The sequence below is a fragment of the Balaenoptera acutorostrata genome, chromosome 6, assembly GCF_949987535.1.
Source record: "Balaenoptera acutorostrata chromosome 6, mBalAcu1.1, whole genome shotgun sequence".
In the NCBI taxonomy this organism is placed as follows: domain Eukaryota; kingdom Metazoa; phylum Chordata; class Mammalia; order Artiodactyla; family Balaenopteridae; genus Balaenoptera; species Balaenoptera acutorostrata.
The window spans coordinates 60,775,691-60,802,946 of record NC_080069.1 but is presented as its reverse complement, the minus strand read 5'-3'; the positions used below and the strand labels follow the sequence as shown (position 1 = coordinate 60,802,946).

Genomic DNA, 27,256 nt, shown 5'->3' with positions numbered 1-27,256 from the left:
TTTACAAGTATATAGATACTAGGTCCCCTTTGATCTTGGCCCTCCCAGGCTAAATGTTTCTCTGGAGGCCTTCTCTCATCAGCCTTGTATAGTTCCCCCTACACACTGCCAGGTAAGGCAAATCAAATGGTCGTTCTATTCGTTTTCTATTGCTGAGTAATAAATTACCACAAAGTCAGTGGCTTAAAACAATACATACTTATTATCCCACAATTTACGTGGGTCGGGGCTCTGAACACAGCTTGCATTGGTCCTCTGCTTAGGAACCCACAAGGCTGCAATCAAGTTGTTGCCCAGGCAGCATTCTCATGGGAAGGCTTGACCAGGGAACAATCTGCTTCCAAGTTCATTTAGGTTGTTGACAGAATTCATTTTCTTGCAGTTGTAGGACTGAGGGCCTTAGTTCCCTGCTGGCTGTTGGCTGGAGACTGCCCTCAGCTCCCAAAGGCCATCCATGGTTGCTTGCCGCATGGGCTTTGCCCACATAGCCACTGGCTTCATTCACTAAGCCAGCAAGCAGAGTCTCTGGGGGCATGTTCGCCAGCCAGATAGAGTCTTATAAAACATGACATACTCATGTGAATGGCATCCCACCACCTTTACTATATTCTGTTGATGAGAAGACAGTCACAGGCCCTGCCCACACTCAAAGGGAGACAATTACACAAAGCATGAGCGCGAGGAGGCCACCTCAGAGGCTTTCCGCCACCGCCACAGAGGGGAAAGGCCGTGCCCAACTTCCATTTAAATTCCCCAATTCATTTTCTGCTAGGACCACAGAGGTCAGACAAGGTTTTATAGTCTGTTAATTAGAGGGATGAAATGTAGGGAAGGCAAGGAAAAGTAGAAAGAATGGAGTTTGAGAGAAGGTCAAAGAAGAGACAGTTGCTCTCTCCATGTAAACTGTGGAGTGGTGATGTCAATGTCCAACAACAGCTCCTTAAATTCCCAGAGCCCCTCCAAGACGGCTTCGGGGAAGGCAATCTGAGTAGGCACCTGAGGTGTTTGAGGTCCAGGCCTAACTCAGCCATCCTTGGACCTACTGGAGTCATAAGGATGGAAACTGGCCCCTGACCGTGAACAAAACTGTTTGCCATGTGGATTAAAGGGAAGGTACATTTGACCTTCTTTAAATCCATACAGGATTATTATCAAGACACAATCCAATTATTCTCTATGTCTTCTGAGGGGGGAATGGGGGGAATGGGCTCCAATTTCAGCAAGAAGAAATCTGTATAGACCTAAGGAGAAAAGTCTTAACAGCAATGATGATTAATCGCTGAAACAGGCTATAAAAAGAAGCTATAAAATATCTGTCTCCTGAGTTGGGAAAAAAATAGGCTAGACACCTCTCTAGATGGTGGTCCGAAGGCAGTGAAGGAGATGGTCCAGACCTTTCCTTATGCACATAGTAACACCTTAAAAATAAACACTAAGTAATGTCTTAGTCATTTTGGGATGCTATAAACTAGACTGAGTGGCTTATAAAGAACAGAAATTTATTTCTCAGTTTTGGAGGCTTTGGAAGTCCAAGGTCAAGGTGTTGGCAGATTTGGTGTCTGGTTAGAGTTTGATTCTTAGTTTTTAGATGGTTACCTTCTCTCTGTGTCCTCACAGGGCTGAAGGGGCAAGAGAGCTTTCTGGGGTTTCTTTTATAAGGGCATTAAACCCATTCATGTGGGCTCCACCTTCATGGCTCCACCTAATCATCTCCCAATGGCCACACCTCCTCACACCATCACTTTCGGGATTAGGTTTCAACATACGAATTTAGAGGGGAACGTTCAGTCTACAGCAATTAAATAAATCGAAGTCTGTTTGTTGGTATTGATGACCAACCTGATAACCGTATTTTAAAAACTGAGATCCTGGGACCAACTGTGTTAATGTCATCCGAGGTGCTGCTTAAAATGCCAATTCCTAGGTCCATCTAAGGATGTAATGAGTTAAAATCTCTTGTGGTGGGACCTGGGCATTTGCTTTTTTAACAAGTGCCCCAGGAAGTGTTTATGTACAAATTAAAGTTTGTGAACCACTGTAAATGAAATATAATCCATATCAGAATTTGAATTCCTTCATTCCAATATCCTTATCCCTACAACACCACCCCCAACCCTAAATTTCAAAGGCACAAATATTGTGTCCTCCTTCGAGCAGCCAAAAAGCATCCCGTAGCCCCCGGACTTCCACCCCTAAATACGGTCAAGCAACCAAACTACATGGACATAGGCAATGCTGCTGCCATGCTGGTTCCCCAGGGAAGTTACGTAATAGGTCTCTGGCACATAACGTGCTTACTAGAGTTACAAACGAACCCTATCTTCACCTCTCCAGGAGACCTGTGTCCTGAGCAAAACCACAAGAATATGTCTGCTGCTTATAGCCCAGGGTAGGGAGTAGGGGCATGCTTGGAAAAGCGTGTGTGGTTTGCTGCACAGAAACTCGGGGTGCACCATCCTACCCAGTGTGCAGCTGTAGTCTGAACTCTGTCTCTACATACTGTACTTGAATTTTGCAGGACCCTATTAGGGTCCCCAGAAGAGCTCTCATATGAAGTCCAAGAAATCTGAGGAAAATGTGGAGCTTACATGATGGACTAATTTCATTTCAATAAAATTCCCATATTACATTCAATGCGCCTGGCTATATGAAGTTTTGTCATAAACACTGGGAATACTTCCAAATTTAGGCTTGCACAATTATTTTTATTGGTGTGTTAACTAAAAATGGTATATGCATAAGTCAGAGTGTACATTTGACTTCATCTGGGGAGCCAGAATGAGCTTTAGTTTGATTTATAGTCATTTTACCCCTGTAAATGAGATACAGGAAATCGGGGTTAGAGTTTCTGATCACAGCATTCCTAAACCCTCCGCGGGTTCCATCCCCAGCTCTGCCATGTATCTAATGAATTTAAATTCCAAATGTCTATCGGCAGCCCACAAAGTCACCAAACAAAGAGGCTGGCTTAATTTCAGACCCAGAGCCATCCAAACTGGTCAAAAAAAATAGAGGTTTGTTGCACTAAAGTAAGACTGGGGAGCTCTTGGTGCTTTGAAAGGTTTTAATTGCTATGGAAAAAATCCTTTCAAAGATTTTTTCCCTTAACATGGGCCCCTTGGAAACTTTTCATAGGGGAACTGTAAAATATTTATACAGCTAGCAGCACTGTTGAAAAAAAAAAAAAGCAAGCAAGAAAGAAACATAGCGCTGAATGAGAAGCAGACTTGAAGTGAGCCCTGCAGATTCAGGGGATCCAGAGAGGGAGGTTCCTGTGATTTCAACCCCTGGAAAACAGAATTAATCCCTCCCAGCCAGGCCCACGGACAGGGTCGACATTTTGAAATTCTTCATTTTGGAACAAGGGGCCCTACATCCTCATTTTGCACCACGTCCTGCACAGTATGGGGCTGGCCCTGCTCACAGAACTTTCCCAGGATTGCTGTTTTGAGACATGTCAGTATGCTTCTCCCTTCCCTTCTCTGTTGGCTTGTCTTTTGCTTTCCCTCTTCTGCAGGAACCTACAATTCTGACGCTCCCCTTTGCCTGTCCTTAGTGGCATCAGCTATACTTCCCATCGGTTTGTTTGGCTGTCAGACATTCTGCCTGTACAGCTTCATCACCCCAGGGCATAGAAGGCGAACAATCCATGTCAGAGTCCTAGAAAACACGGCACTGTCCTTGTGAACGGACTAAAAATTGGAGAATTTTAGAGTTGAAAGGAACCGTGGTGATCTCACTATATAGAGTAAATTTAGTCCTGGAAAGAGGCAGGAAATTTCCCAAGGCTACTTTTGTTTTTTGTTCTTTGTTTTTTTTAAATTTATTTATTTATTCTTGGCTGTGTTGGGTCATCGTTTCTGTGCGAGGGCTTTTCTCTAGTTGCGGCAAGCGGGGGCCACTCTTCACCGTGGTGCGCGGGCCTCTCACTATCGCGGCCTCTCTTGTTGCGGAGCACAGGCTCCAGACGCGCAGGCTCAGCAGTTGTGGCTCACGGGCCTAGCTGCTCCGCGGCATGTGGGATCTTCCCAGACCAGGGTTCGAACCCGTGTCCCCTGCATTGGCAGGCAGATTCTCAACCACTGCGCCACCAGGGAAGCCCTACTTTGTTTATTAATATCAGGTTAGGGACATGGCTAGCTCATTCTACAACATCTGTAAAAAGGGGATAACATGGACAATTAGAGTCCCCAAACAGCCCCCAAACTCATGCGAACTCCTGCTTCAGTATTTTCTCTAAGCTTTAATCAACAGCGACATTATTAAAGAGAGGGCTGGAAAGATAATCACTTTCTCCACAACAACTTCCCAAATATTTTCATTCCCTCCCACACACACTTTATCTTTTACTGGTGAGGATACTTGGTAATTTAAAAAACAAAAAACCAATAGATGTAAATCGCATGGCCTCTTCATGGCTCCAGCCTACCACCAATGCTAACAACCCAGTAACCTATGGAAAGGAGGAGAAGAATCCAAGGGCTCAAAAAACCCGCAAAGTAGATAATTAACACCAGAGAAATCAAGATTTGGCTACATTCCAGTAGCTAAAGTACTAAGGGGCAGGATGAGACATGGTCCTGAAACTTTCTAACAGGTGAGAATGGGTTACAGAATTACCACAGTCTCGCCAATCAGAAGGGACCCTCTTGTCTCAAGGCTGATTTAATTGCCATAATTCAATTAACATGCTTCCACTAATTATATAAGCTTTTAAATGACAGTTCAATGGCAGCACCACTGAGAGTAAGCCAATTTTTTTCATTTTTAACTTAATTTTAAATTAATTATAAGTAAATTGCGTTGATTTCTTTTTCACATCCTGCCTGCAACTGTTTTGTTGCAGAACTAGCACATAATTTTAAAACTCTTGATCTTATGTAAAAGAGGCATTTAATACCACATGAAATAATGGTAGTATACATAAATATAGAGAAGCTTTTTCTTTCCTCCCTCCCTCCCTTCCTTCCTTCCTCCCTCCCTCCTTCCCTTCCTTTTTCTTCATAGATGACAGTTCTAACCAGATGTTAAATGAGATAAGTAGCAGTCACACCAACGGAAAGAACATTTACTTTCCAAATTCTTGACCTAGAAACAGTGTCTTATACATGTCAAGAAATACTTGTTAAGTTAATATCAATATTAATTATTGGATGAGATGCTTTGGGCATGATAGAAAAAAGTTGAAAAGGCATCAAACCCCTGGTCCCCGATCTCAAGAGTATACACATTCCTTCAGGAGATAATATGTAAGTATATGAACATAACAGGTCATTCAAAACCTAGCTGGAATTTAAGATACTAAAGGAATGCATAGCATATAGTATATAATAAAAATATAAAAGGAATGCAATGGATACTAAGAGGAACACATAGTATACAGTATAAAAATGGTAAATCAGATTACCTCTTCCACTGAGGAAGATAAGAAGATGGGCTATCAATATGAGTTAGCATATCTACATATGTAGATATGATATGAGATATGAGCTATGAGAGATCTACATATGAGAGTTGACAAATGTAAATTGCCTGCTACACACCAGTGGACAGTGGATTTATCACAACTGGAAACATTTCAGCAAAGCAAAGGATGCCATACTAGGATTGGGCAGGTGCTAATTTGCATAGCAGCACAGATTCATTTTTTAAAAAATAATTTTTACTGAAGTATAGTTGATTTACAATGTTGTGTTAGTTTCAGGTGTACAGCAAAGTGATTCAGATTACATATATATTATATATATATATATTCTTTTTTAGATTCCTTTCCCTTATAGGTTATTACAAAATATTGAGTATAGTTCTAGCACATACTCATCTTGAGATACCTTTAGCAGTGACGTCCAACAATAGTATATATTCTTTGCACTGAACCATACCCAGTTTTTGTATATTTTCATGATTTTTGATTGAGTAAAAAAATATATAGATATGTCAGAATTTTTATAGATATTTAAGACTCTAAAGTCAGTTAATCACAGAAGAATTAGAAGTAATATTTTTTTTTCTTGAAGGTTATTTATTTCACTTTTCTACTTAGCACTTCATTTTATTCAGATCAAAATTTTCTCTTCTGTGTTTTCAACTTAATAATGTTACAGGAAGTATGAAAAGTATAGGAAAACTCATATTCCCATTAATATTATCAGATAAACTGGCTGGTGTCAGTTCAGTTAGTTGAAAAATCAAAAGAGACATTTTAAAATTTAGGTAGCTACCATGCTATGCAGGGTTATGATGGCAAAGGAGACCTTGGCCCGTGGAGATGGGACTAACCCCTAACCACCTTCAGGTCAGACTAACCATCACTTCCTTGTGGAAACTGTCACTTCCTCCCCACCCAGACATGAGGCCTCTAGGTATTGGCTACTTTTCCTTATAGAACACCAAACACTTGAAATTGATTAATTTCAAGCAATCATTGAGTGTTAGCTCTTCCCAATAGGCCATGATCTCCCTGACTGTCAACAGAACCTGTTTGCTCACCACCATATTTCCAGTCTGGCATGTATTCTAAAAAGTCTCCTGTAAACATTCTTAGGGAGTAAGAAAAAGAAAGTAAAGCTCCTTCCTGATTCTGCTAAGGTCCATGTATTCATTGTGCACCTTTCAATTGCACCTGATAAACATCCAGCTTGAACTACTTTAAAATTTAAAAGTCAGTAAGGCTTATAGGCCAAGAGGTTCTTAAAACCAAAAAAGTATTTGCTAAAATTGAAGGGAGGAGAGGCTGGTAGGCACATGAAGCAATGATGCTCACAGAGTCTCCCAGCCTGGTCTGGAAGCAGCAGCGGCGTTTCCACAGTTCTGGATTCTCAACAACAGTAGTCTTGGTATGGATGGCTTTTATTTTATTTATTTAAGAGCCATAGGGATTCATGACAGCTCAAATTACCACTCCTATCTCTATTGACTCTTTCCTGAGGAACAAGTATGCCCGAAGAACAATAGCAATTTTACAAATTAATTCAAAGGGTGCTACCAATATAACTACTTTTGATTGATTGACTTAGAAAATAACGCATATATCATGTTTTGTTTTGAGGAAGACTGAGAGGGCAGGAGTGGCAATAGGGTTAGGAGCAAAAAGTGTTCTAACTTCATTCTTAAGGATGCTTTATTGCTCCTCTACATGAAAGCACAGAGTGGCCAGTAATATCTGATTCTTCTGGGGCCCTGGAACTCCCTACTGTTTTCCTGTGTGCTCACGATGTTTTCTCATGCTGTAGCTACTCGTGTAAATCAATCCTGCTTACACAGAGATGTGTATGATGAGACAGATTTTTTTCTTTATGAGTTATACTTTCAGCCCACATGTGGCTGCACATGAAATATCAAATTCTCCCCCCTTTTTCACTTTGCGTGTCGAGTCAGGCCTCTCCTCTGTTTACACAAGGACAGAAGAAAAGTTTGAGGAAGGTAAAAGGGTCGCTGGGCCCATTAGCCCAGCGGTCTATGGTTTTCTCTTGCCATCTCCTCTCATCCATCATTGTCCCCCCCAAGAAACTCATCTATATCCCCTGAGATTTGGTTATTTTTCCTACGTAATGTTCCTTTTAGGGAACCTATTTTAAGATCATTATGTTCTCTGCAAAGCACTTTTGCCAGAACTTTCCCGTTGATCCCAATTTTCTGTCTACTCAGATTCTGTTTTCGCTGTTGAGGCCGTGCAGGGAATATTCTTTCTGATTGTGGGGAATGGTACAGTAATCTTACACCATATATATTTTTATACTGAAAGTCATAAGATCTTTATTTTGCATTCCTTAACCATGAGCCGTCATCCATTTCCCATTCTTCACAAGGGCAACTCAGGCAGGCCTGCTTCTCCACCAGAGAGTTCCTGGGAATTGAGTCCTTTTACCTCTCATTTTGGAATAAATGGGGTTATGCTTGTTTGTTTATTTTGGTATAAACGCTTATAATTTCTAGCGCCTCCAACTGTCTAATTCCAGGTATTTCATGCTTCTAACACTGATGTCACAGCTGTTTTCATTAAAAATAACCACAGGGCTTGAGAGAGTAGAGAGAGGGCCCAGTTAGGAAACAAGAGATAGAGACACAATTGCCTTAACACTTTGCTGACTTAATGAAGATGGGATGGAGGGATAGAGGTATTCACTGATTCTGGGGACAAAGAATGTCAGTGTCTTTCATCCCTATATTCTGCAGGACACTGTTTCCTGAAGATGTGAAAAACAGTGCTCCATGGTCAAATAACTTTGGGAAACTACATGTTCCCAGAACACGTTAGTATATTAAGGGCTCTGATGGTTTCCCATTAAATAAACCTATTTAACCTTGTTTATCTCAGCATCCCCTAAATTTATTTGACCTTGAAACACTTGTCACAGTTTACCCAGAGGTGACCTGCAGAATGACATTCCTTGGACTACCCAATTAGAAGACAGAGAAATACAATTCTATTATCTTACAACTGATATGCTCTTGGTAGATATTAAAGACATGAATTTAATTTCCTTCTTAAATCATTGCTTCACTGCATCTCTCAGAGACTTGAGCCAAGGGGCTTATTGACTCAGAGGCCGATCTCTGAGGGTAGGTTCTTGGCATACTGAGTGAGCTAATGGGCAGGAGAGACAGGCATTATAGAGAGGGAAAGGATTTTTTAAAATTCCTTTACCTCCAAGTTGACATATCTAGGGGTTAGGTTTGATGGCCTGGGTAGAATTTTACCTAAGGGACATCTAGGTAGGAAGAAGAGGTGGAGAAGGGAAGTCCACTCTTCCAGGGCTGCCAGCATTTGGGGGATAATTAGAGAGAGAGGATGAAGGGTGAACTGATCAGGTCTGTTCCAATTTCCCCTCATGAGTCTTTGGACTAGAGATGAGGGAGAAGGCTGGGTAAATATGGAGGGCTCAAGTCCCCGATCCCTACCTAGGAGACATGGGGTTTAGTCTGTGCTGTGGACAGGCAGAGTATCTGAAATGAGTTTTACTGCTCTGCTCTAGGTTTTTGAATGACATAGATGACCCACCAATTCCCATAGTACTCAGATGAACTGAGACCCAGTGAGTCTTCCATGGGGCCAGATAGGTCATGTGGCAGAGGTTTAAAGGGATCCTCAGCATCGAGAGAGCCAGGTTGTGGCTGAGTCGGCCAGGAAGGGCCACGAGAACCTGACCAAGTTGAAAGGAGCCAGAACACAAGGCTCGCCACCATTGCCTTCAGCACGTGTCCCAGCAGGAATAGAGGGCAAAACAGGGATGCTGTGTGGTCTATGACCCCCTCCCTGTACCCCCAAAAGATCACATGAGCCCTGCTACCTGCCCCAACCATGCACCTGAGGCCACCGTGTAGAGAATTTGGGGGAAAGGGGCAGAAATAATGAAGACTAAACCACTATTCAGAGAGACTGAGCATTAGTTATAGGGAATATTTACATCTGGGGATTGGACTGAAATTTAAACTGAATTGGGCAGTTAGTTATTTCCTGCCTTTCTACCCATAGGGTGGGGCTTATAAGAAAGGCCAGATTGATAATAAGCAATATAAAGAGACTACATTTTCTTTGCACATCTGGATTTTAGTGTGATCGAAATTTCAGATATTGCTACATCCTTTTTCTGTGCGTATATTCACAAAAGCTTATCTCAGGCCACCTAATCCCCAGGGTTTACGTCAAACTGCAGGATTGCCATAGTGCGTCAAAAGCTTATTGTGTGGAACTGTAATACTGGTTTGCTTGGCTGTCTGTCTTATTGCACCATGAGCTACTTCACTGCAGAGGCCTTATTTCATTCATTTTCCCCCAACACATAGAATAACACCTTAATAGAATAGATATTCAATAAGTGTTAGTTGAAATGAATGAATGAGTGAAAGAATGAAAGAAATATGCTCAGCCTCTGCATCTCAGTTGTTTCTCTACGGGGGGGATCTCACCTGGGTATTCCTTTCTTTTAATTGAAGTATAGTTGATTTACAATGTTGTGTTAATTTCTGCTGTACAGCAAAGTGATTCAGTTATACATATATATACATTTTTAACATTCTTTTCCATTATGGTTTATCACAGTGTATTGAATATAGTTCCATGTGCTATACAGTAGCCCCTATGTTCATAGCAGCACTACTCACAATAGCCAAGACATGGAAACAACCTAAATGTCCACTGACAGATAAATGGATAAAGAAGATGTGGTACGTATACACAATGGAATACTACTGAGCCATAAAAAAGAACAAAATAATGCCATTTGCAGCAACATGAACGGACTTAGAGATTATCATACTAAGTGAAGTAAGACAGAGAAAGACAAATACCACGTGATCACTTATATGTGGAATCTAAATACAAGATAAATGAACCTATCTATAAAACAGAAACAGACTCACAGACATAGAGAACAGACTCGTGGTTGCAGGAGGTGGGGTGTGGGAGAGGGGTGGAGTGGGAGTTTGGGGTTAGAAAATGCAAACTATTATATACAGAATGGATAAACCTGGGTATCTTTTATGATTACAGGAAGAAAAATGAGCTTCCTTGGAGAGTTTGGTAGCAGCCATGTTTCTGTATAGACACAACATCCTTTCTTCTTTTCTTTATCTCTTTCATCTGTTTTCAACGGCTTACTTTCTTTTCCCTTTGCCTTTCTTCCCTGGGAATGCTTTGGAAATGAAGGTGACACTGGCTGGGAGAATGGAGGAGTGGTCTTGTCTGGGAGCGTTCCCAAATCCTCCTGAACTGTGCCTCAGGAAGAATCTTAAATTTATATGACAATTTTGGGCTTAAAGGAAAAAGAGAGTCTTCTGTTCAGAGTATGATAACCTTGCTAATCTCTAAATGACTTTCCTGTCCCTGCCTTCATCTTGTACCCTCCCCCACTTCTACCACTGTAATCTCTGTAAGTCAGATACAGGGTGCATGTCTTGTTTATAGGGCTTCTGTACCTCCTCTGTGTTCCCACGAGGCTTTATGGTGACACATTCTGATGGATTGTAATCAAATGTATGCCTATGTTCTCCTTTAGATTGCAATCCCATTCAGAGCTTGCTTTGTCCTCATTATTGCACCTCCATGTTTTACAGTATGGGCATTTAGTATATGTTTGCTAAATGATTAAACTAGATAGCTTATGATTCCTTAAAAGCAGGAAAAAGAAAAACTTACTTTCCAATGCGCATACACCTTTCTATTTCCCGGCTGCTTCATCAAGCCTAGCAGATGTCATAGACTGTCCACCCTTGCCCTCACCACTCCTCTAGCTGAAGAGATGCCTGGGTACTTCAGGGTGTGCCCAGGAGGACAATCAGAAATAAGTCCATTTTTATCTTTTTGCTCTGACTGCTTTTATATGTGCCCTGTCCTGGGAGCCTCCTAGAGTTCCTAAAGATGTAGAACTCCCAAGTTGCTAAATGGCGCTGGGCTCTCTTCAAGACTCACTGCATTGGAGCTGGGCTGAAACCCAAGAAAGATGGGAACAAGGTTCCCTCTTTTCTGCTTGTGCTCTTCCCACAAAAACCGGAAGAGATGAGTGTATTGGTAGCTTTCTCTGTAAAGATGAATCCTTGACCCCTTCTGGGTCTCAGTGCCAAAGGGAAGCTTTCTCTAGACTCCCAACTAGGGACTAAAGATCTATGGGTACTGGTATCATACCTGTGGCTTTCCTTTTCATAATCTTATCATGCTGCATTGCAAGAGCCAGTTGACTTATCTGTTTCTTCCATTAGCCCGAAAGCGCCATGAAGACAAAGATATTGTCTATTTTGTATACTCTTACCATCTGTTTACCTATCATTATATCTGGCATATATTAATAGTAATAATTTAGCAATTATGTAATAATAATGGTTACAGTGAATACTGTACTTTTTCTGAACCAGACAGTCTTCTAAGTGCTTTACCTATGCTTGTTCATTCGTTCCTCACAACAACCCTTTGAGGGAGATACTAGTATCACCCACATTTTATATATGGATAAGCGCAGGCACAAAGAAGCTTAGTAACTTGTCGAAGGTCACCTCGCAAGTAAAGAGTAGAATTGGAATTTCAACCTACGAATCTGGTTCCACAGCTCGTGTGCTTCACCACCAGACCACTCCAGGACACTCACTCGATTACATGGTACTGTACTCTTCGTTGAAACTCTGGGTAATGGGCTCATTTGTGGAAGCAAATGTAGTCAGACTGGCCTGAGGACACCACTTGCAGGGCCCTGAGGGGACACCCAGCATGGCAGGGAGCACAGAGTTTATGAAAGGAGCAGGGAGTGTGAACAGGGCGTAGGAGTAGAGTATAGAAGAGTGGATGGTTCAAGAACCTGGAGGAAAGTCAGGGGCACAATTAGAGGCTGATATAAGTGGAGAGTTTGAAGGAGAAAGAGTTAGGTCTAAAGGAGATTTCTGAATAAATTTCTATGTGAGGCAGTCTCTAGAATTCCCATACCACCTCTTCTAGAAAACCTTTAGTAAGAATCTACATTATTTTTTAAATTTGGCTTTCTTTAAGTAAGAGCCCTCACTAAAGCTGAGAGTCTTACTACACAGAGTTCCAGAATTGACTCAGCTTTTATAAGCAGTCTGTGAGGTGTGTGAATTAACTGCTATAGCCTCAACCTTGTCTTTGCATCTCTTGGGGGAAGAACGAGGAGAAATGGTGATGGTTGGAGCTTGAAACCAGCTGTATTTAGGATTTCTGATCAAGTTCCCTCTTGTTTTGGAGTTTGGGATACATGTATTCACGAAACTGCGAAAGGGAAAGAGGGGAGGAAAGGATGAGATGGTGCGGAAATAAGAATAAGAGAAAGTGAGGGAGGATGTAGGAAAACCCGCGTCTTTGATTTGTATTGTGTGATTTCTGAAACTGCTCCAGCCTTGACATAAATCTACAGGATTTATGTGGCTTCATTAATCACACTTTCTTTTGAAATGGAATTTTCTGCCTCGGAGCCTTTGAACGTTGACGTCCAAATACAATATATTCTTTTAAAATCACCTCTGGATAAAGGCAACACTGTTGGGGTAATTCCCCCAGATTGTAGGCGGAATCTGTTTGGTCCTCAGATCTTGATGATAATATGCTGAAAACAGAACCTCCCTTCAGAGAACAGAAGAATTCTGGTATGATTAGGATCCCAGTTGCAGACACCCTGGGCCAGGAATCCGTGGAGAGAGAGAAAAAAAAAAAAGAAAGAAAGAAAAGAAAAGAAAAGAAAAGAAAAGAAAAGAAAGAAAGAAAGAAAGAAAGAAAGAAAGAAAGAAAGAAAGAAAGAAAGAAAAAAGAGCCCCTTGTCTTTGATGAATAACAACAAGCAGCGCCATCTAGTGGCAACTCTTGTTTATCTTGGAGTCGGCTTGACCGTGACCTCCCCGCCTAGCTCTATGCTCATTATCAAACAAGCTGGAAAACAGAAGTTCATCTTTCCGGTGGCAACGTGACCTGAAATCTGATGGCAGGGCTTAGGTGAAGACACGAGAGTGTTAAAATTGCTGCCGACCAGAGGCTGCATCCAAGGCATGTTTTTTGGTTTGTTTTGGGGGGGGTTGACTTTTGAATGCTGGTAAGTCCACAAAAGCAACAGAGAACAAAAATTGTGTTCCTGGGAAGGGATGGAATCCTTCCCTTCACTGTCATCACCCCCGGGAGTCACACCAGATATGCATCACCTTATCTAACCCTCATATCCCCCCTGTTTTGCTAACCAACCGAAGCACAAAGGGGTCAGGTGCAAAGTCAAGCTGTCAGAGCAGCAGAGGTGGGATTTGAATCCCCATCTGCCTAGAAAAGCTTTCGCTCTGATTCAGCTTTTGTGGGAATTTTCCTCCGCTAGTCAATTCCCTGGAAGGCCCACGTTTCCAGGCCTTTGCCACAGATCTTCAGCCTTTCAGGGTGATGTGATTGAGATAAGTCACAACACCTTAGAACAGGCAGGGGCACCAGAAAGGTGTCTCACGCTTCCTCTTGGCTGAGCTACGGACAGCAGAAACAGCCCGCACGTCATCTCTCAGGGCTGGGATCCTGTGGGTGAATTTGCTGCAGCTGACGGTGGATGAGTGCTCTCTTGATGCAAGTCACCACCAGCTGCCACTGCTGGGGACACTGCCGCTCCAATGAGCTAGGTCACCTCCTGCCTCCACCGCGGGGATGGCAGCCACACCTCCAGCCATCCTTTCTGCCCCACACCGCTCCCGGAAAGGGAATTCCATCCATTCGGATGTGGTTCTAAGAAACCATTTTCTGTGCATTAGTGTATTTTGATTGCACAAAAACAAACTTTACCTTCTTTATAATAAGGGACTAGATAGATGTTGATTTTGAAATAATGAAGTACTCGTTTGATTACCAATTGACTTGAGGCTGTTCAACTGATGACTTGATCAGAAAAATAAATGTTAATAATAAATGTTAATTTGTTTTATTTATGAAAGCTCACTAAAGTATGGAATAGAACACAGTTGGAATATAAACTCTCTTCAATTCAACAGGTTAATGGTGGAGATTAAGAAAATAGGTCTGGCCTACTATAGGCTCTCTTAGAGAGCAAGAAAGAGGCATTCTGCTAAAGCCATAAGCTTATGGTAATAAAGCAAGCATATGTAGTTCTGAATTTTTAATTTAGTTACTCCATTACAGCTACACAGGTAAAATGTTTTACTTGAGCAAACTCCGTAGGCCATTGCAGCTACACCAACATGAGGGACGTAAAGTAATAGGTTATACAGAGAATTAAGACTTCCTCTTGCTATTTTAGTTGATGCCTAAGAAAAGACGACAAAGGAGGTTTCCTGACTTTTCAATGAGCAAATTATTTTACAATTTGAATAAACAAATCTAAGCGATAACAATGTCATTGATTGGTGAGAGCTATAGCTGCCAAAGCCATGCGATCAAAACAAGGATTCTGTTATACTCTAATGTTTCATCCATAATGTTAAAAAGTTGTCAGGGAGTCTAGTTTGTGAATGACTTACCTTTGCCCTGAAATCCTTTATAGTTGACATTTTGGAGAGACATTTTCTGAAAGATTAGATCAGAGTCACTCTGATTTTCCATCAGCAGGTACTGGCTTTGGTATTAAATGTAGACAATGTGAGCATGGAAGTAACAATGGGGTCTGTTGAGATATCTGTAAAATGCTTTTTAAAAAACTCAAAGCATATATTGTCTCGAAGTTAATATAATTAAAAATTAGAACTTCCTCTGATAACTCAGGCTATAACATTTCTGAAAACCAACTTGATATGGATTTTAGAACTAAAACTCAATTTCTTTCAACATCAGCAAGAAGGCAAGATAGGAAAGCCAATGTCAACAAACTCTCTGTTGATGAAAACAACCCCTGATTTTTATGACCCTCGGTCATGGTAACCATGTAGAGAGGGGTGAACCAGGACGGCAAACTTGAATAAAGGTCTGGTCACTTAGTGGACCCTGACTTGTGCTACCCCTGGTTTAGAGTCTACACTATCACTTTTTAAAATGTCTGAAACCATGGCGAGGACCCTGTTTCCTAATGGAAATCTCACTCCAGAGGTTCTACCCATGGCGGCTGGGTGGAGGAGGAGGGCACCATGTAGCCCTGAATGAATAAGAATAAATATTATTTGTTGCAACCCTACTAGGTGCCAGTGTTGCATTTGTACTACGGGCCTCAGTACTAAGTGTTTTTTGTTTATTTGTCTGTACATTCCTCTTTTAATTCATGCATTAACTCCCTCCTCTTTATTTATGTGACTCTGAGAGCTTAGGTAACTTGCCCAAGTTCAAGTAGATTTTTGCCTGCAGAGTCAGAAGACTTTGTGCTCTCTCCTGGCCAGGCTGGGAAAGTAGTCACCAAGGGCAAGAAAGCACCCGCACCCTCTGGGTGGACACAGAGGAGAGAGAACGTGACGCACTCGCTTGTTCAAGCAGTTCCTCCGACTATGTCCCTAAGCTCCAAGTTGAGTCCACGAAATTGTCATATTCTGACACCCTCCACTATCCTCCCCACAACTGCTTTTCTTTTTTCGCAAGGTAGTAGAGATGTTAATAGTTTGGGAACTGAACTCATGGCTCTGTGGAAATAGACAGCCACCAAATAGTGGGTCTAGGAATGCAATGGGAAAATAGTGAGGTGGTGCCAGGGCTGGCAATTCCCTCACTTTGGGACTGGCCTTAAGACAAGGGAAGGGCACTCTCTGTGCTATATGACTCTGTCCCCGTGGACATAACTGATTGGCCCAGTAATGGACACCTGACCCAAACCAAGCCAATCAGATCTTTCCCCAGGATTTTTTTGAACAGTAACTAAGGGGCTTTCCTGCAGGCAGCAATGCTGTAAGTGTAAAGATCAGGAATTGCTGCTGGCTGCCATGTTTCCTGCCATGTAGAACTTAGTTTGAAAATGTAAGGCCAGACACTATAAAAATCTTAGAGGAAAACATAGGCAGACCACTCTATGACATAAATCGCAGCAAGATCCTTTTTGACCCACCTCCTAGAGAAAGGGAAATAAAAACAAAAATAAACAAATGGGACCTAATGAAACTTAAAAGTGTTTGCACAGCAAAGGAAACCATAAACAAGATGAAAAGACAACCCTCAGAATGGGAGAAAATATTTGTAAATGACGCAACTGACAAAGGATTAATCTCCAGAATTTACAAGCAGCTCATGCAGCTCAATATCAAAAAAACAAACAACCCAATCCAAAAATGGGCAGACCTAAATAGACATTTCTCCAAAGAAGATATACAGATTGCCAACAAACACATGAAAGAATGCTCAACATCACTAATCATTAGACAAATGCAAATCAAAACTACAATGAGGTATCACCTCACACCACTCAGAATGGCCATCATCAAAAAATCTACAAACAATAAATGCTGGAGAGGGTGTGGAGAAAAGGGAACCCTCTTGCACTGTTGGTGGGAATGGAAATTGATATAGCCATTGTGGAGAACAGTATGGAGGTTCCTTAAGAAACTAAAAATAGAACTACCATACGACCCAGCAATCCCACTACTGCGTATATACCCTGAGAAAACCATAATTCAAAAAGAGTCATGTACCACAATGTTCACTGCAGCTCTATTTACAATAGCCAGGACATGGAAGCAACCTAAGTGTCCATCGACAGATGAATGGATAAAGAAGATGTGGCACATATATACAATGGAATATTACTAGCCATAAAAAGAAATGAAATTGAGTTATGTGTAGTGAGGTGGATGGACCTAGAGACTGTCATACAGAGTGAAGTAAGTCAGAAAGAGAAAAGCAAATACCGCATGCTAACACATATATATGGAATCTAAAAAAAAAAGGTTCTGAAGAACCTAGGGGCAGGACAGGAATAAAGATGCAGACGTAGAGAATGGACTTGAGGACACGGGGAGGGGGAAGGGTAAGCTGGGACAAAGTGAGAGAGTGGCATGGACTTATATATACTACCAAACGTAAAATAGATAGCTAGTGGGAAGCAGCCGCATAGCACAGGGAGATCAGCTCGGTGCTTTGTGACCACCTAGAGGGGTGGGATACGGAGGGTGGGAGGGAGGGAGACGCAAGAGGGAAGAGATATGGGGGCATATGTATAACTGATTCACTTTGTTATAAAGCAGAAACTAACACACCATTGTAAAGCAATTATACTCCAATAAAGATGTTTAAAAAAAAAAAAAAAAAGTAAAACGTAATACCAACCTAGCAGATGTCCATATCAAGTGGCCCACTGTTTTCCCTACTTTCCTTTGTAATGCATTCAGTTTTAGCTTGCCTGGTGAAGCTTATATCAAAATGTGTGAAAATCGCAACGTTGTCCTTTTGGGAAAAACAAAGGAAAGAAATAAAAGTAACATTGAAGGGGGAAAAAAAAAAGAAGTTAGTTTGAGAGAATAAAGACAACATTCAGAAAGAAATGTGGGATGAGATGGAGAGAGTGTGTCCTGATCATCTTTAATAACCTGGTTCCTATTGTTTCTGAAGCCCCCTTGTACCTGTGCCTGGATCTATGCCTCTCTTTAAATCAGTACACGTTGTGTTTCTGTCACTTGCAACCACTGGATTCTGGCTGACACAATCTCCTTCCTCAAATGATTAATTCATTGCATTTTCAGTCTCCTAACAGAATACAAAAAGCCTTGGGTTGGGCTTATTTTTTAAGCTGTTTTAAATTAAAGAACAATTGCAGTTCAGCTGTCTTCTTAGAAGCATTATTAGTACCAGCCAGCTGAGGAGGTCTTGCAGACTTGAGGCAGAGGCCAGGCGAGGCCCTTTGGAGATGGGAAGGCAGAACTTGTGAGAGATACGGGGCTGAGGGGTGGGATGGGGAGGTTTAGAGAATAAACCACAGGAAGAAGAGACCTCAGAGTGGAAAATGGTTTTGGAAGTGAGTCGTGGAAGAAACAATAAACAGATATATATATATATATATTTTTTACTTCATGACAGTCTGAGGCCGATCTTTCTGAGCCCCTAATCAAAGAGAAATGGCTCCTTTTTTTTTTTTGGAAGAGAGGGGTGATATTCATTGCAATTTTTCTAGAATATTATTTCTAAGAATTCACTGACTCTGGAAGAACTAAATAGAATCTGGTCCTACCCTCAGCATATATTTTTATTTGAAATTGTTTTTAGTGTTACATAAATAACAAACATGAGTTTTTGCTCAGTCATCCATAAAATAGGGCCTACAGGCCTTAAAAAGCACCTTCTAGTGATCCTTCATTTAAAACATGGTGAGCTATAATTTTAGAGCAGTAAACCTCATTATAACATACTTATATTTGACATTTTCAGGCTGTATTGTTCATGTTTTTAAGTCCTGGAGAAAGGCCCATTAAAGCTGTGTTACTCACATTAGTTCAACATTTAGCCATTTATAACACAAACCCCAGTCTTTTGGAAAATGTCATTTAAAAAGTTCCACCATATATGGACATTATTTATTGCTTGAGCCCCATTGTCTACTTATAATATGCCCTTTATCAGACCCAAATGCCCACTTCATAGAATTTTGTTTTGAGCAACAACTGGCTTCCTATATTATCCAATGAGGCAGGAAAGTTAAATTACAGCCAGTTCATATCATAGAAACAAAATGTTTCCTGCAATTACTGATAAGGGACAGTTCATTTTCTCTCTGTCATCCTGAAAAAAACCTCCTAACAACAATTCATGCCTGGTTAAACAGGATTTCCACATCTCCCGCTGACATCTTTCCAAATAATTCAGGGTTGTTATTACTGTACAGCCCTGGCAAGGCTCAAAAGCAAGCAGACTTGACGAGTCTGCTCAAAGCAGAGCTTAAGTAGTTGTAATTAATAATAATTACATGTCCACTACACTCCAGTGTTATCATATTATCCGTCAAGGCAAATAAAGTAACCCACATACAACACGCTTGCAACAGGATTCGGGCATTACTGAAGCCACTCTGCGCATGTCATCTCTCTAAAGTTTAAAATATTTGCAGCAGTTTCTGTTTTATTGATTTTTATTATTCTATGCCTGGTTGCAAAATGTTGTTGGATGGACTACAGCTTGGGACCTGCGCTGTTCTCTTCCAAAAGTCTCCTCCCCTCCTGCCGTGACTCGGATTCGAACCGAGGTTGCTGCGGCCACAACGCAGAGTACTAACCACTATACGATCACGGCGAGCTACAAGGGAGCTGAACGCCAGGGTTCCTTTAAGAGCCGCTGTGATATTAAAATCTGTGGAAACACTGCCATCTATTGCCTAAAGATGTACATTTTCTTAATACTGGCAAAGAGGAGCAGTGTTTCGGTAATCTCCAGTCATTTAAAGGAACAATAACAAAGTGTCTGAACATGAAACTAATATTGTCTCCTTGGCTGAGGGGCGCAATTGTATTACGTAAGATTCACTGGAGTCACCGTCAGGAAACGATAATCAAAGTAACAAGGCTGAGAGAAAGAACCCAGCCTGTTCACTCAAGCTTCCTACTTTTAACCAATAATGAATATAGATTTCCCACCCCGAACTGCCACCACCAATTACGCTGCATTAAATGACACATGAATCTGAGCCTCTTTTGTGGTTTCTCCACTGCTAGCCTTATTTCCATGTGCTTAGGCAGCAGAGACATAAAAAATATGGCAAGAACAAAATGGACTGAGGACTGGAGAGAATCAGGGAGGCTTGTTCTGCCCTATTAGAGGAAGCCAGGGTGAGCAAACCCTGACTGAGGAAAGGCCTTCTTTCAAATCCATTGGTCCCTAAAGGTTTTTCTTCTTTCTGGAATATTTGTCTTAAGCCACAGTAATGTCAAAAAAAAAAAAAAGCTTTCTGATAACGTTAGCAACCCACCACACAAAGAAACTGCAGTGCTCCATGCTAAATAAGTTTCAAGGAGATATTTTTAAGAAATTTCCTTGTTATAAAAAAAATTAAAGTTGTCTGGACAAGCTATCCCCCAAGGTTTGAAAACCTTAAAAGGAAACACACAGAAAAACCTCTTTCTAATCACTGGATTGTAATCGGGTGTCTCCTTTAAGCCTTCTGAATGGAGAGGCCCTGGGAGCAGCTGGGGCTAGCTGGCACTGTGCATGGGATGGCAAGAACAGAATCCATCTGTTGGGTGTCTGCCAAGAGCTCCAGTGCTTCTGGAAGGAGGATATTTCTGCAGATAAAAGCTTCAGACACAAATGGTCACTCCCTCCCTCACTCCCTCCCCTCTGATCATCTATGGCCCCTTCTCTATCTTCCTTCAAACTCTCACAAATCCATTTTTCTTCCATGGTCACAAAGAAAACTATTGCCCTGAGTTCCTGAGCGAGCCTTATACATTCTGGGCAGGCAGCAAGGCAGTGCCCTGTGGCCTGAACAGGAATGCAGGTGGGGGAATTTGCTAAGAGGTCAGTCCGTGGCAAGGAGGCAAAGCAAATCTCCTGGCTGGCAAAGGGGAGGTTCCCGAAGCACCATCATTTTGTGTACCACCGTCATAATTTTTGCAATGGGTGCATACCAATTGAACAATAAGGGAAATCTCTCTCTTTAAAAAAAAAAAAAAATCAACTCACAGAGTACAAATTGTGGAACCAGACTTCTAGAGTCTAATTTTGGCTCTGTCACTAAGTGGGGGAACTTGGGCTGCTTCTTGAACCTTTGTGCCTCGGTTTTCTCATCTGTAAAGTGGAGATAATAATGGTAACTACTTCATAGAATTCTGAGGACTGAATAGGTGATGACATGCCAAAAACTTAAAGTAGACCTGTCACATAGTAAGCACTGTAGAAATAACAGTTATATTATTTTGTACCATTCCATAAATTGAAAAACACCATATCATGTTCCCTAAATAGAGACCACTATGAAATAAACTATGAAAACAAAACAATAGAATTAAATTCCAGCCAGATATTCTGAGCCCAAGTTTTGCTCTCAGTTAAAAAGGAAGGTGGGCAACAGTAGGAGAGATGTTAAAAAACATATTAGCCTCTGATCAAGGCTTCTCTTCGACTCATCTGAATAACTGGAAGAGATTTGAAAAGGGAATAACTTTCTCTTCACAGGATGCAATATTATGAAATGTCACAGTCATTACCACCCCTGAGATTACCTCACACATTGCATCTGTCAGGCTAGGTTATGCTATGTGACAACCCCCAAATCCCAGTGGCTTCGAATGAGGAAAGTTTTTCCCTTGCTTGTGTTCCATGTTCACTGCAGGGCCCTGCTCTGCGTCTCCTCACTCAGGGACCCAGGCTAAGGGAACAACCATTTCCATGAACATTTTTTCATTGCTTTACAAATGGAAAGAGAGCTCTGGAGTGTCTGGAACCAGCAGCTAAAAGCTCTTCTCAAAACTCATTGGCTAGAATGGGTCACGTGACTCTGCCCTGCTACTAAAGCACCAAGAAGAGCACTGGGCCATGTGCCTGGAAGGCAGAGTTGGAAATCTTAGGTGAACAGCGTTCATGACTTCCAGCCATGGCACTAGTGGAAACGCCAGCTTGGAGAAGTCTGGGAGGCTGTAGGCCTAAAGGCAGACATGACTGTGGAGCAGGACCTCCAAACACGGGAGAGATTCCCAGCTTCTGGGTTCACCAGGTAGGGCTTTTCTTTGGCATCTGTATGGGCTTCCCGTTTAGTTGATGATGTCAGTCATCTTGTGGTGGACTCTGAAATATTCCTGCCTATTAAAGAGGAATGGGCTTTTGAACAACTACCGGGCTTTTCTCCTGACCGTCACTGTCTTCTTAGGGATATACATTCAGATTTCTTCTACAGGCACCAGTACGTACAACCCACTTCAAAGGGGTAAATTGATGGAATCAAAACATGGTTTCTGATGGCATTTCCAACTTCTTTGCAATTTACCAGGCGATTATTTTTTCTGACTTTACTATGTCAACACTGATGTTATTATCACTCTCCCACTAATATATCATTCACAAAGACTTGTTGGGGACCAACTATAGTCCAGTCATTCTTCTGGATCTTAAGGATTCAGCAGAGAATAGGAGAGACATGTATCATTATTTCACGCAGTGTTGTTTAGTGAGACAGATACAGGTGAATAACAGATGAATAACCAGATAGACTATACGAGGTGATGTCATGGAAAGGAATACGTATACACCTGTATTGCTTAAAGTCAGTTTTCAGGTTAGACTGAAGCAGAGAAAGCCAGGGAAGGCGTGGCACCACTTGGTGGAGAACCAGAGCGAGAGAGAGCGAGAGAGCGAGAGAGAGAGAGAGAGAGAGAGAGAGAGAGAGAGAGAAAGCCTCCTTTGTCTCAAGTCCTTTCTGCAGTCCCTCTACCTGTGTGACCTCGGGCTAGTCACTAGACCTCGCTGGATCTCTATTTCCTCATCAGTAAGGTAAGGGGAGGGCTTCCCTGGTGGCGCAGTGGTTAAGAATCCACCTGCCAATGCAGGGGACACGGGTTGGAGCCCTGGTCCAGGAAGATCCCACATGCCGTGGAGCAACTAAGCCCGGGCGCCACAACTACTGAGCCTGCGCCCTAGAGCCCGCGAGCCACAACGACTGAGCCCACACGCTGCATCTACTGAAGCCCGCGCGCTCTAGAGCCCGTGCTCCGCAACAAGAGAAGCCACCTGCGCACCGCAAGGAAGAGTAGCCCCCGCTCGCCACAACTAGAGAAAGCCCGCGCGCAGCAACGAAGACCCAACGCAGCCAAAAATAATAAATAAATTTTTAAAAAATTAAAAAAAAAATAAGGTAAGGGGAATTGGACTAGAGGATCTGTCAGACTGTTTACGTTTCCGACGTGCCATCCATTCAATTTAGAGAAATACATTCACAGACAACAGCCAAATGTAAAGATTCTGGAGGGAAAAAACAATCCAAACAGATGAGCCCTTACAGCTATGCTTTCTTTCTTAAGGTCACAGAAGCTGTCCTTTTAGTCTGCTTCTAAATGTTGTGAACCTTATTTCCCTGCCTAGGGCAACATATGTTAAATACAGAGGGGCTGGTCTCTGGATTTAAGTTGCCTGTAAAGAGGAACGTCTTGCTTGTGAGGAGCATTTAGCTACGGAATTCATTCCCGAAGAAGAATATTGTGGACTTCCTTTTTCAGGAAGTTTTTAAACTTAATACGATGGCTGCTTACCAGCCTCTCACTGTGAGAAGTGATGGAGCAACAGACTTTCTGCCTTTCCTCTTGCTGCCTGAGTACAAGACTTTCCCTCTGATGGAGTCATTCCTTTCCCTGGTTTTTCATAATGGATTCCAACACGGGAGCGGGGACTGACAAGAGGGCCCTGGGACCAGGGAGGCCTCCACTCCCCGCCCCAGCTGAGTCCTTCCTCCAGTGTCGCCCCTCCTACCTTTTCCCAGACCCAGCTCTGTGTTCTCCTCCTCATCCCTCTTCTTAGCTTGCCTCCTCCCTCACTGGGGGTAGGGAAATGACAGTCAGATCCATCACTGGGCTGGAGGCCAGCAGCAGCAATCCACTGGGTTGCGGCTGGCCCAGGGCCCGGTTTTCAGACAAAGACAGGTTGGGAACCCCCTGCAAAGAAGGCCCCTCTGTCCTCTCCCCCCAAGCCCTGTTTCCAGCCAGGGCCCAGACAGCTATGACCTTATAGGGACCTTAAAACCACTTCTTTCTTGGGTTCTTTCTCTAACTTCATCCCCATCCCAGGGAGGTGTGTGTGTGTGTGTGTGTGTGTGTGTGTGTGTGTGTGTGTGTGTGTGTGTGTGTGTGTGTGTGTGTGTGTGTGAAAGAGAGAGAGAAGAGGGAGAAATGGAGGGAGGGAAAAGCTGGACAAATTTGGTACACATAAGAGAATTTGATACATGTAAGGGAAACAAGGATCGCTCACGCACACCCCTGGGAATACTTTGAGGGGGAAAAATAAGGTGGCTGACAGCAGAGGAGGTCCAAGTAAATGGTTGCTCCCGATTTCACACTTTCAAGCATGTTACCATTACCATAAAGAATGCTGACAGCTCGATGGTCTCAGGTTTGACCATCTCCATAGCATTTCCTGCATGTTATCAGAAAATTTTTGATCATGAGAAATCACAAAGCACGAGAGAAAATGCATTATTTTCAGAATGCTCGTAACCACAAAATGTTTTAACAGGTTACATTTGAAGGGTAAACTGCCTGGAGTGCTTTTCCCCCTTGTTTACTAATGAATTTGATTTAACCAAATCAAAAATCTTGCTGTGGGGAAAGCAGGAATGGTGAGGGTGGGAGTGGGGGGGTGGAGGGAAGGGTTGTTGGTTTAATTTTAATTTTTTTTGCCTGGAGGCACCATTAGAAAACTCCAGATGCAAAGCTTTCTAATAGAATTCCTCATCTGATACAGCCCTCTGGAATACGTGGGCCTAACCTTTACGATCTGGCGGGCCAGGCCTCTATTTGGAAACCTTATGGGGGGGCCAATCCATTAGTGATAATTTGAACAGCTGAAGGCCTGCGGCGGCAGAGAATTAGAAAAAGTGGTGGCAATGGGACCCCCTTAGGAAGGGGGAGGGTGGAGAATGGGATCGCCTGAAAGTGGAGAGGCAGGGAATGGCCCAGGACCACATTTTCTCATCCCATCATATTAGGAAGGTAAGGTTTTAAGAAAAAGAAGTGTTGGCAGGACGGGGACCAGTTAGCGTTCTGGATTTATGGCCATGAGGGTTCTAGCCAATCACCTTGGAGCTATTTTTCTTAAAGAAACTTCAGTATAGGCTGCTGGAGGTTCTGGGGCTGAGAGCCTTGGACAAATGATTTAATCTCTCCGTGCTTAAGTTTCCTTCATAAAAAGGGGATAATGATGATGATGATAATAATATCTACTTTATAGGGCTGTTGTGAGGATTAAATAAACATGCAATGAGTCAGTGCTTAATAAATATTAGCTATGTTTTAATCAGACCAGACACGGGAGGGAGCTGCTGTGAGCTTCAGGCCAGGATGAGGAGGTGTCAGAGGGGCGGACATATGCCAGGACCCAGAGGTGGCCTGATGTTTACTGACTGGACCCAGATTACGATGATAAGTGGCATCCGGGCCAAGTGGCTAGTCAGATGCCAGAAGGAAGAATGCCTCAGGGTCTGGACAGGTGGTTCCCATCCCAGAGATAGGGGCGTGACTGGGACACATAGTGAGAGTAAGGAGAGAGGCATAAACACAGCGTCAGAATCCAGAAGGCCCCCGACGTGGAGACAAGTTTCAGGCTGTCATGTTGTCCCTTCTGCTCTAAGGGAGCCAATATTGGAACCAATTTAGTCAGGAGATGTGTGGGATGGGAGGAGAACTGCGGGGTGGGAGTTGGAGGAAGAAGGGATGGTTAAGACATGTAGGAGCCAAAGTCATTCCTCAAAGCCCCTCTGTATAGAAGGATCAAGGCCCTCGGCTCCACAGCTGGGCCTCTTCTTTCTCTGGATCTTTTTTTAAATAATGGTGAGGACAAGTTTGCCATTAACGTGACTGAGCTCTCACACATATGAGGTACCTGGCCCGAGTTGGGGTAGGGTTGGGGGAAAATCCATGACACACCTCTGCAAAGGAGTAGACTATATCTTACTCATCTTTCTCTCTTCCCCACACTTAACCTTAGTGCCTAGGACACAGCATAGGCTGACTAGATTAAAAACTTAAATTGGCCTGGTTGTGGATCAGAACTCCGAAGTTTGGTCTCCCTTTAGAGCTGCAGAATGAGCTGCTAGGTATTTAAGAGCTTTTAAATTGGCCTCTTTTCCTTAAGTTTAGGTGTTTTGTTATCAATGAGCTTAATTTTGCCTTTCCTGCAATACATATCACAAGTACACTTATGTTGAATTGCATATGGGTCTTTGTCTAATTCTGACATCCTCTGTGAATGTCAATAATCTCTGGGGCCATAATCTCCCCTGAGGTGGGGCTATGAAATAAACAAGCACCATTACAGATCCGGAAGGGACTGCTCCCCCAACTGTTCAGACATCAGTCACGTGGAGATTAGAAATATGGGAAAAATTGTGCTACTAGCGTCCCCTGATCTCTCAATTCTTCAATCACGAGAGAGAGAGACAAAGACAGACAGATAGACCGACAGAACAGGGAACTGGATAGCCTGACGGCATGAACATTACATTACCTGTTCATGCTTTGTTCTGCTTTATTCATGATGAAGTTTCTACTCTGAGAACATTCATTTAACCTCCTTTGCCTCACTGACTTTAAAAAGAATAATAAATCTGCTCCTTGTCTACTATACAAAGGTATTAAGAGAAAGATGTGAAACATTCACAGTGGTTTGAATGATGGTACGTAGAGCATACAACTGCCATATTTTTTTACTATTATCATCATTATGGTAGCCACTACTGATTTGGAAGATAGATATTAAGTTTACAAGATGAAACCAGATTTCTACCCTAGGTAACCCTAGAACCATAAAGATATCTTGGATGAAAAACCTGGCGCCCTGACAGCTTTCCCTTAATTATCATCAATTCTTTGAGTGGGCTGAAACAAAAAAAAAAGAGAGAGAGAGAGAGAGAAAGAAAAAAAAAAAAAAAAAAGGAGGGAAAACCAGCCTAATTGAATGTAGGATAAACTATTCATTAGCAAGCTAAATAGCTGCGACATTTAATAACCTATAGTGCCTCATGAAAAACCAAGACATTGCCAAAAGTAATTGAAGTTTGTAATTCTCTAAATTGTTATTTAAAGCAGAGTTTGGCAAGGCTCTGTGGGTCTGCACCAAGTTTAATTGCATTTTTAAAATTCCGGGTGCTGATTGAGTTCCCGTGCGCGTTATTTGTGTGGTGAATCCCTTTAGAGTACACTTGCTTACAGTGAAATCTTATGCAAGGATTTAAAAGTTCAAAGCATG

At 42.4% G+C, this 27,256-nt stretch overlaps 1 protein-coding gene and 1 non-coding gene across 9 annotated transcripts in view; both read right to left on the bottom strand.

Moving 5' to 3' along the window:
• NFIB (nuclear factor I B) overlaps positions 1-27,256 on the bottom strand; it is a 446,931-nt gene that overhangs the window by 331,409 nt on the left and 88,266 nt on the right. The gene's annotated exons all lie outside the window — the stretch shown is intronic.
• On the bottom strand, positions 19,535-19,606 carry TRNAH-GUG (transfer RNA histidin (anticodon GUG)). The gene has a single exon. It is a non-coding gene; the product is annotated as a tRNA-His (tRNA).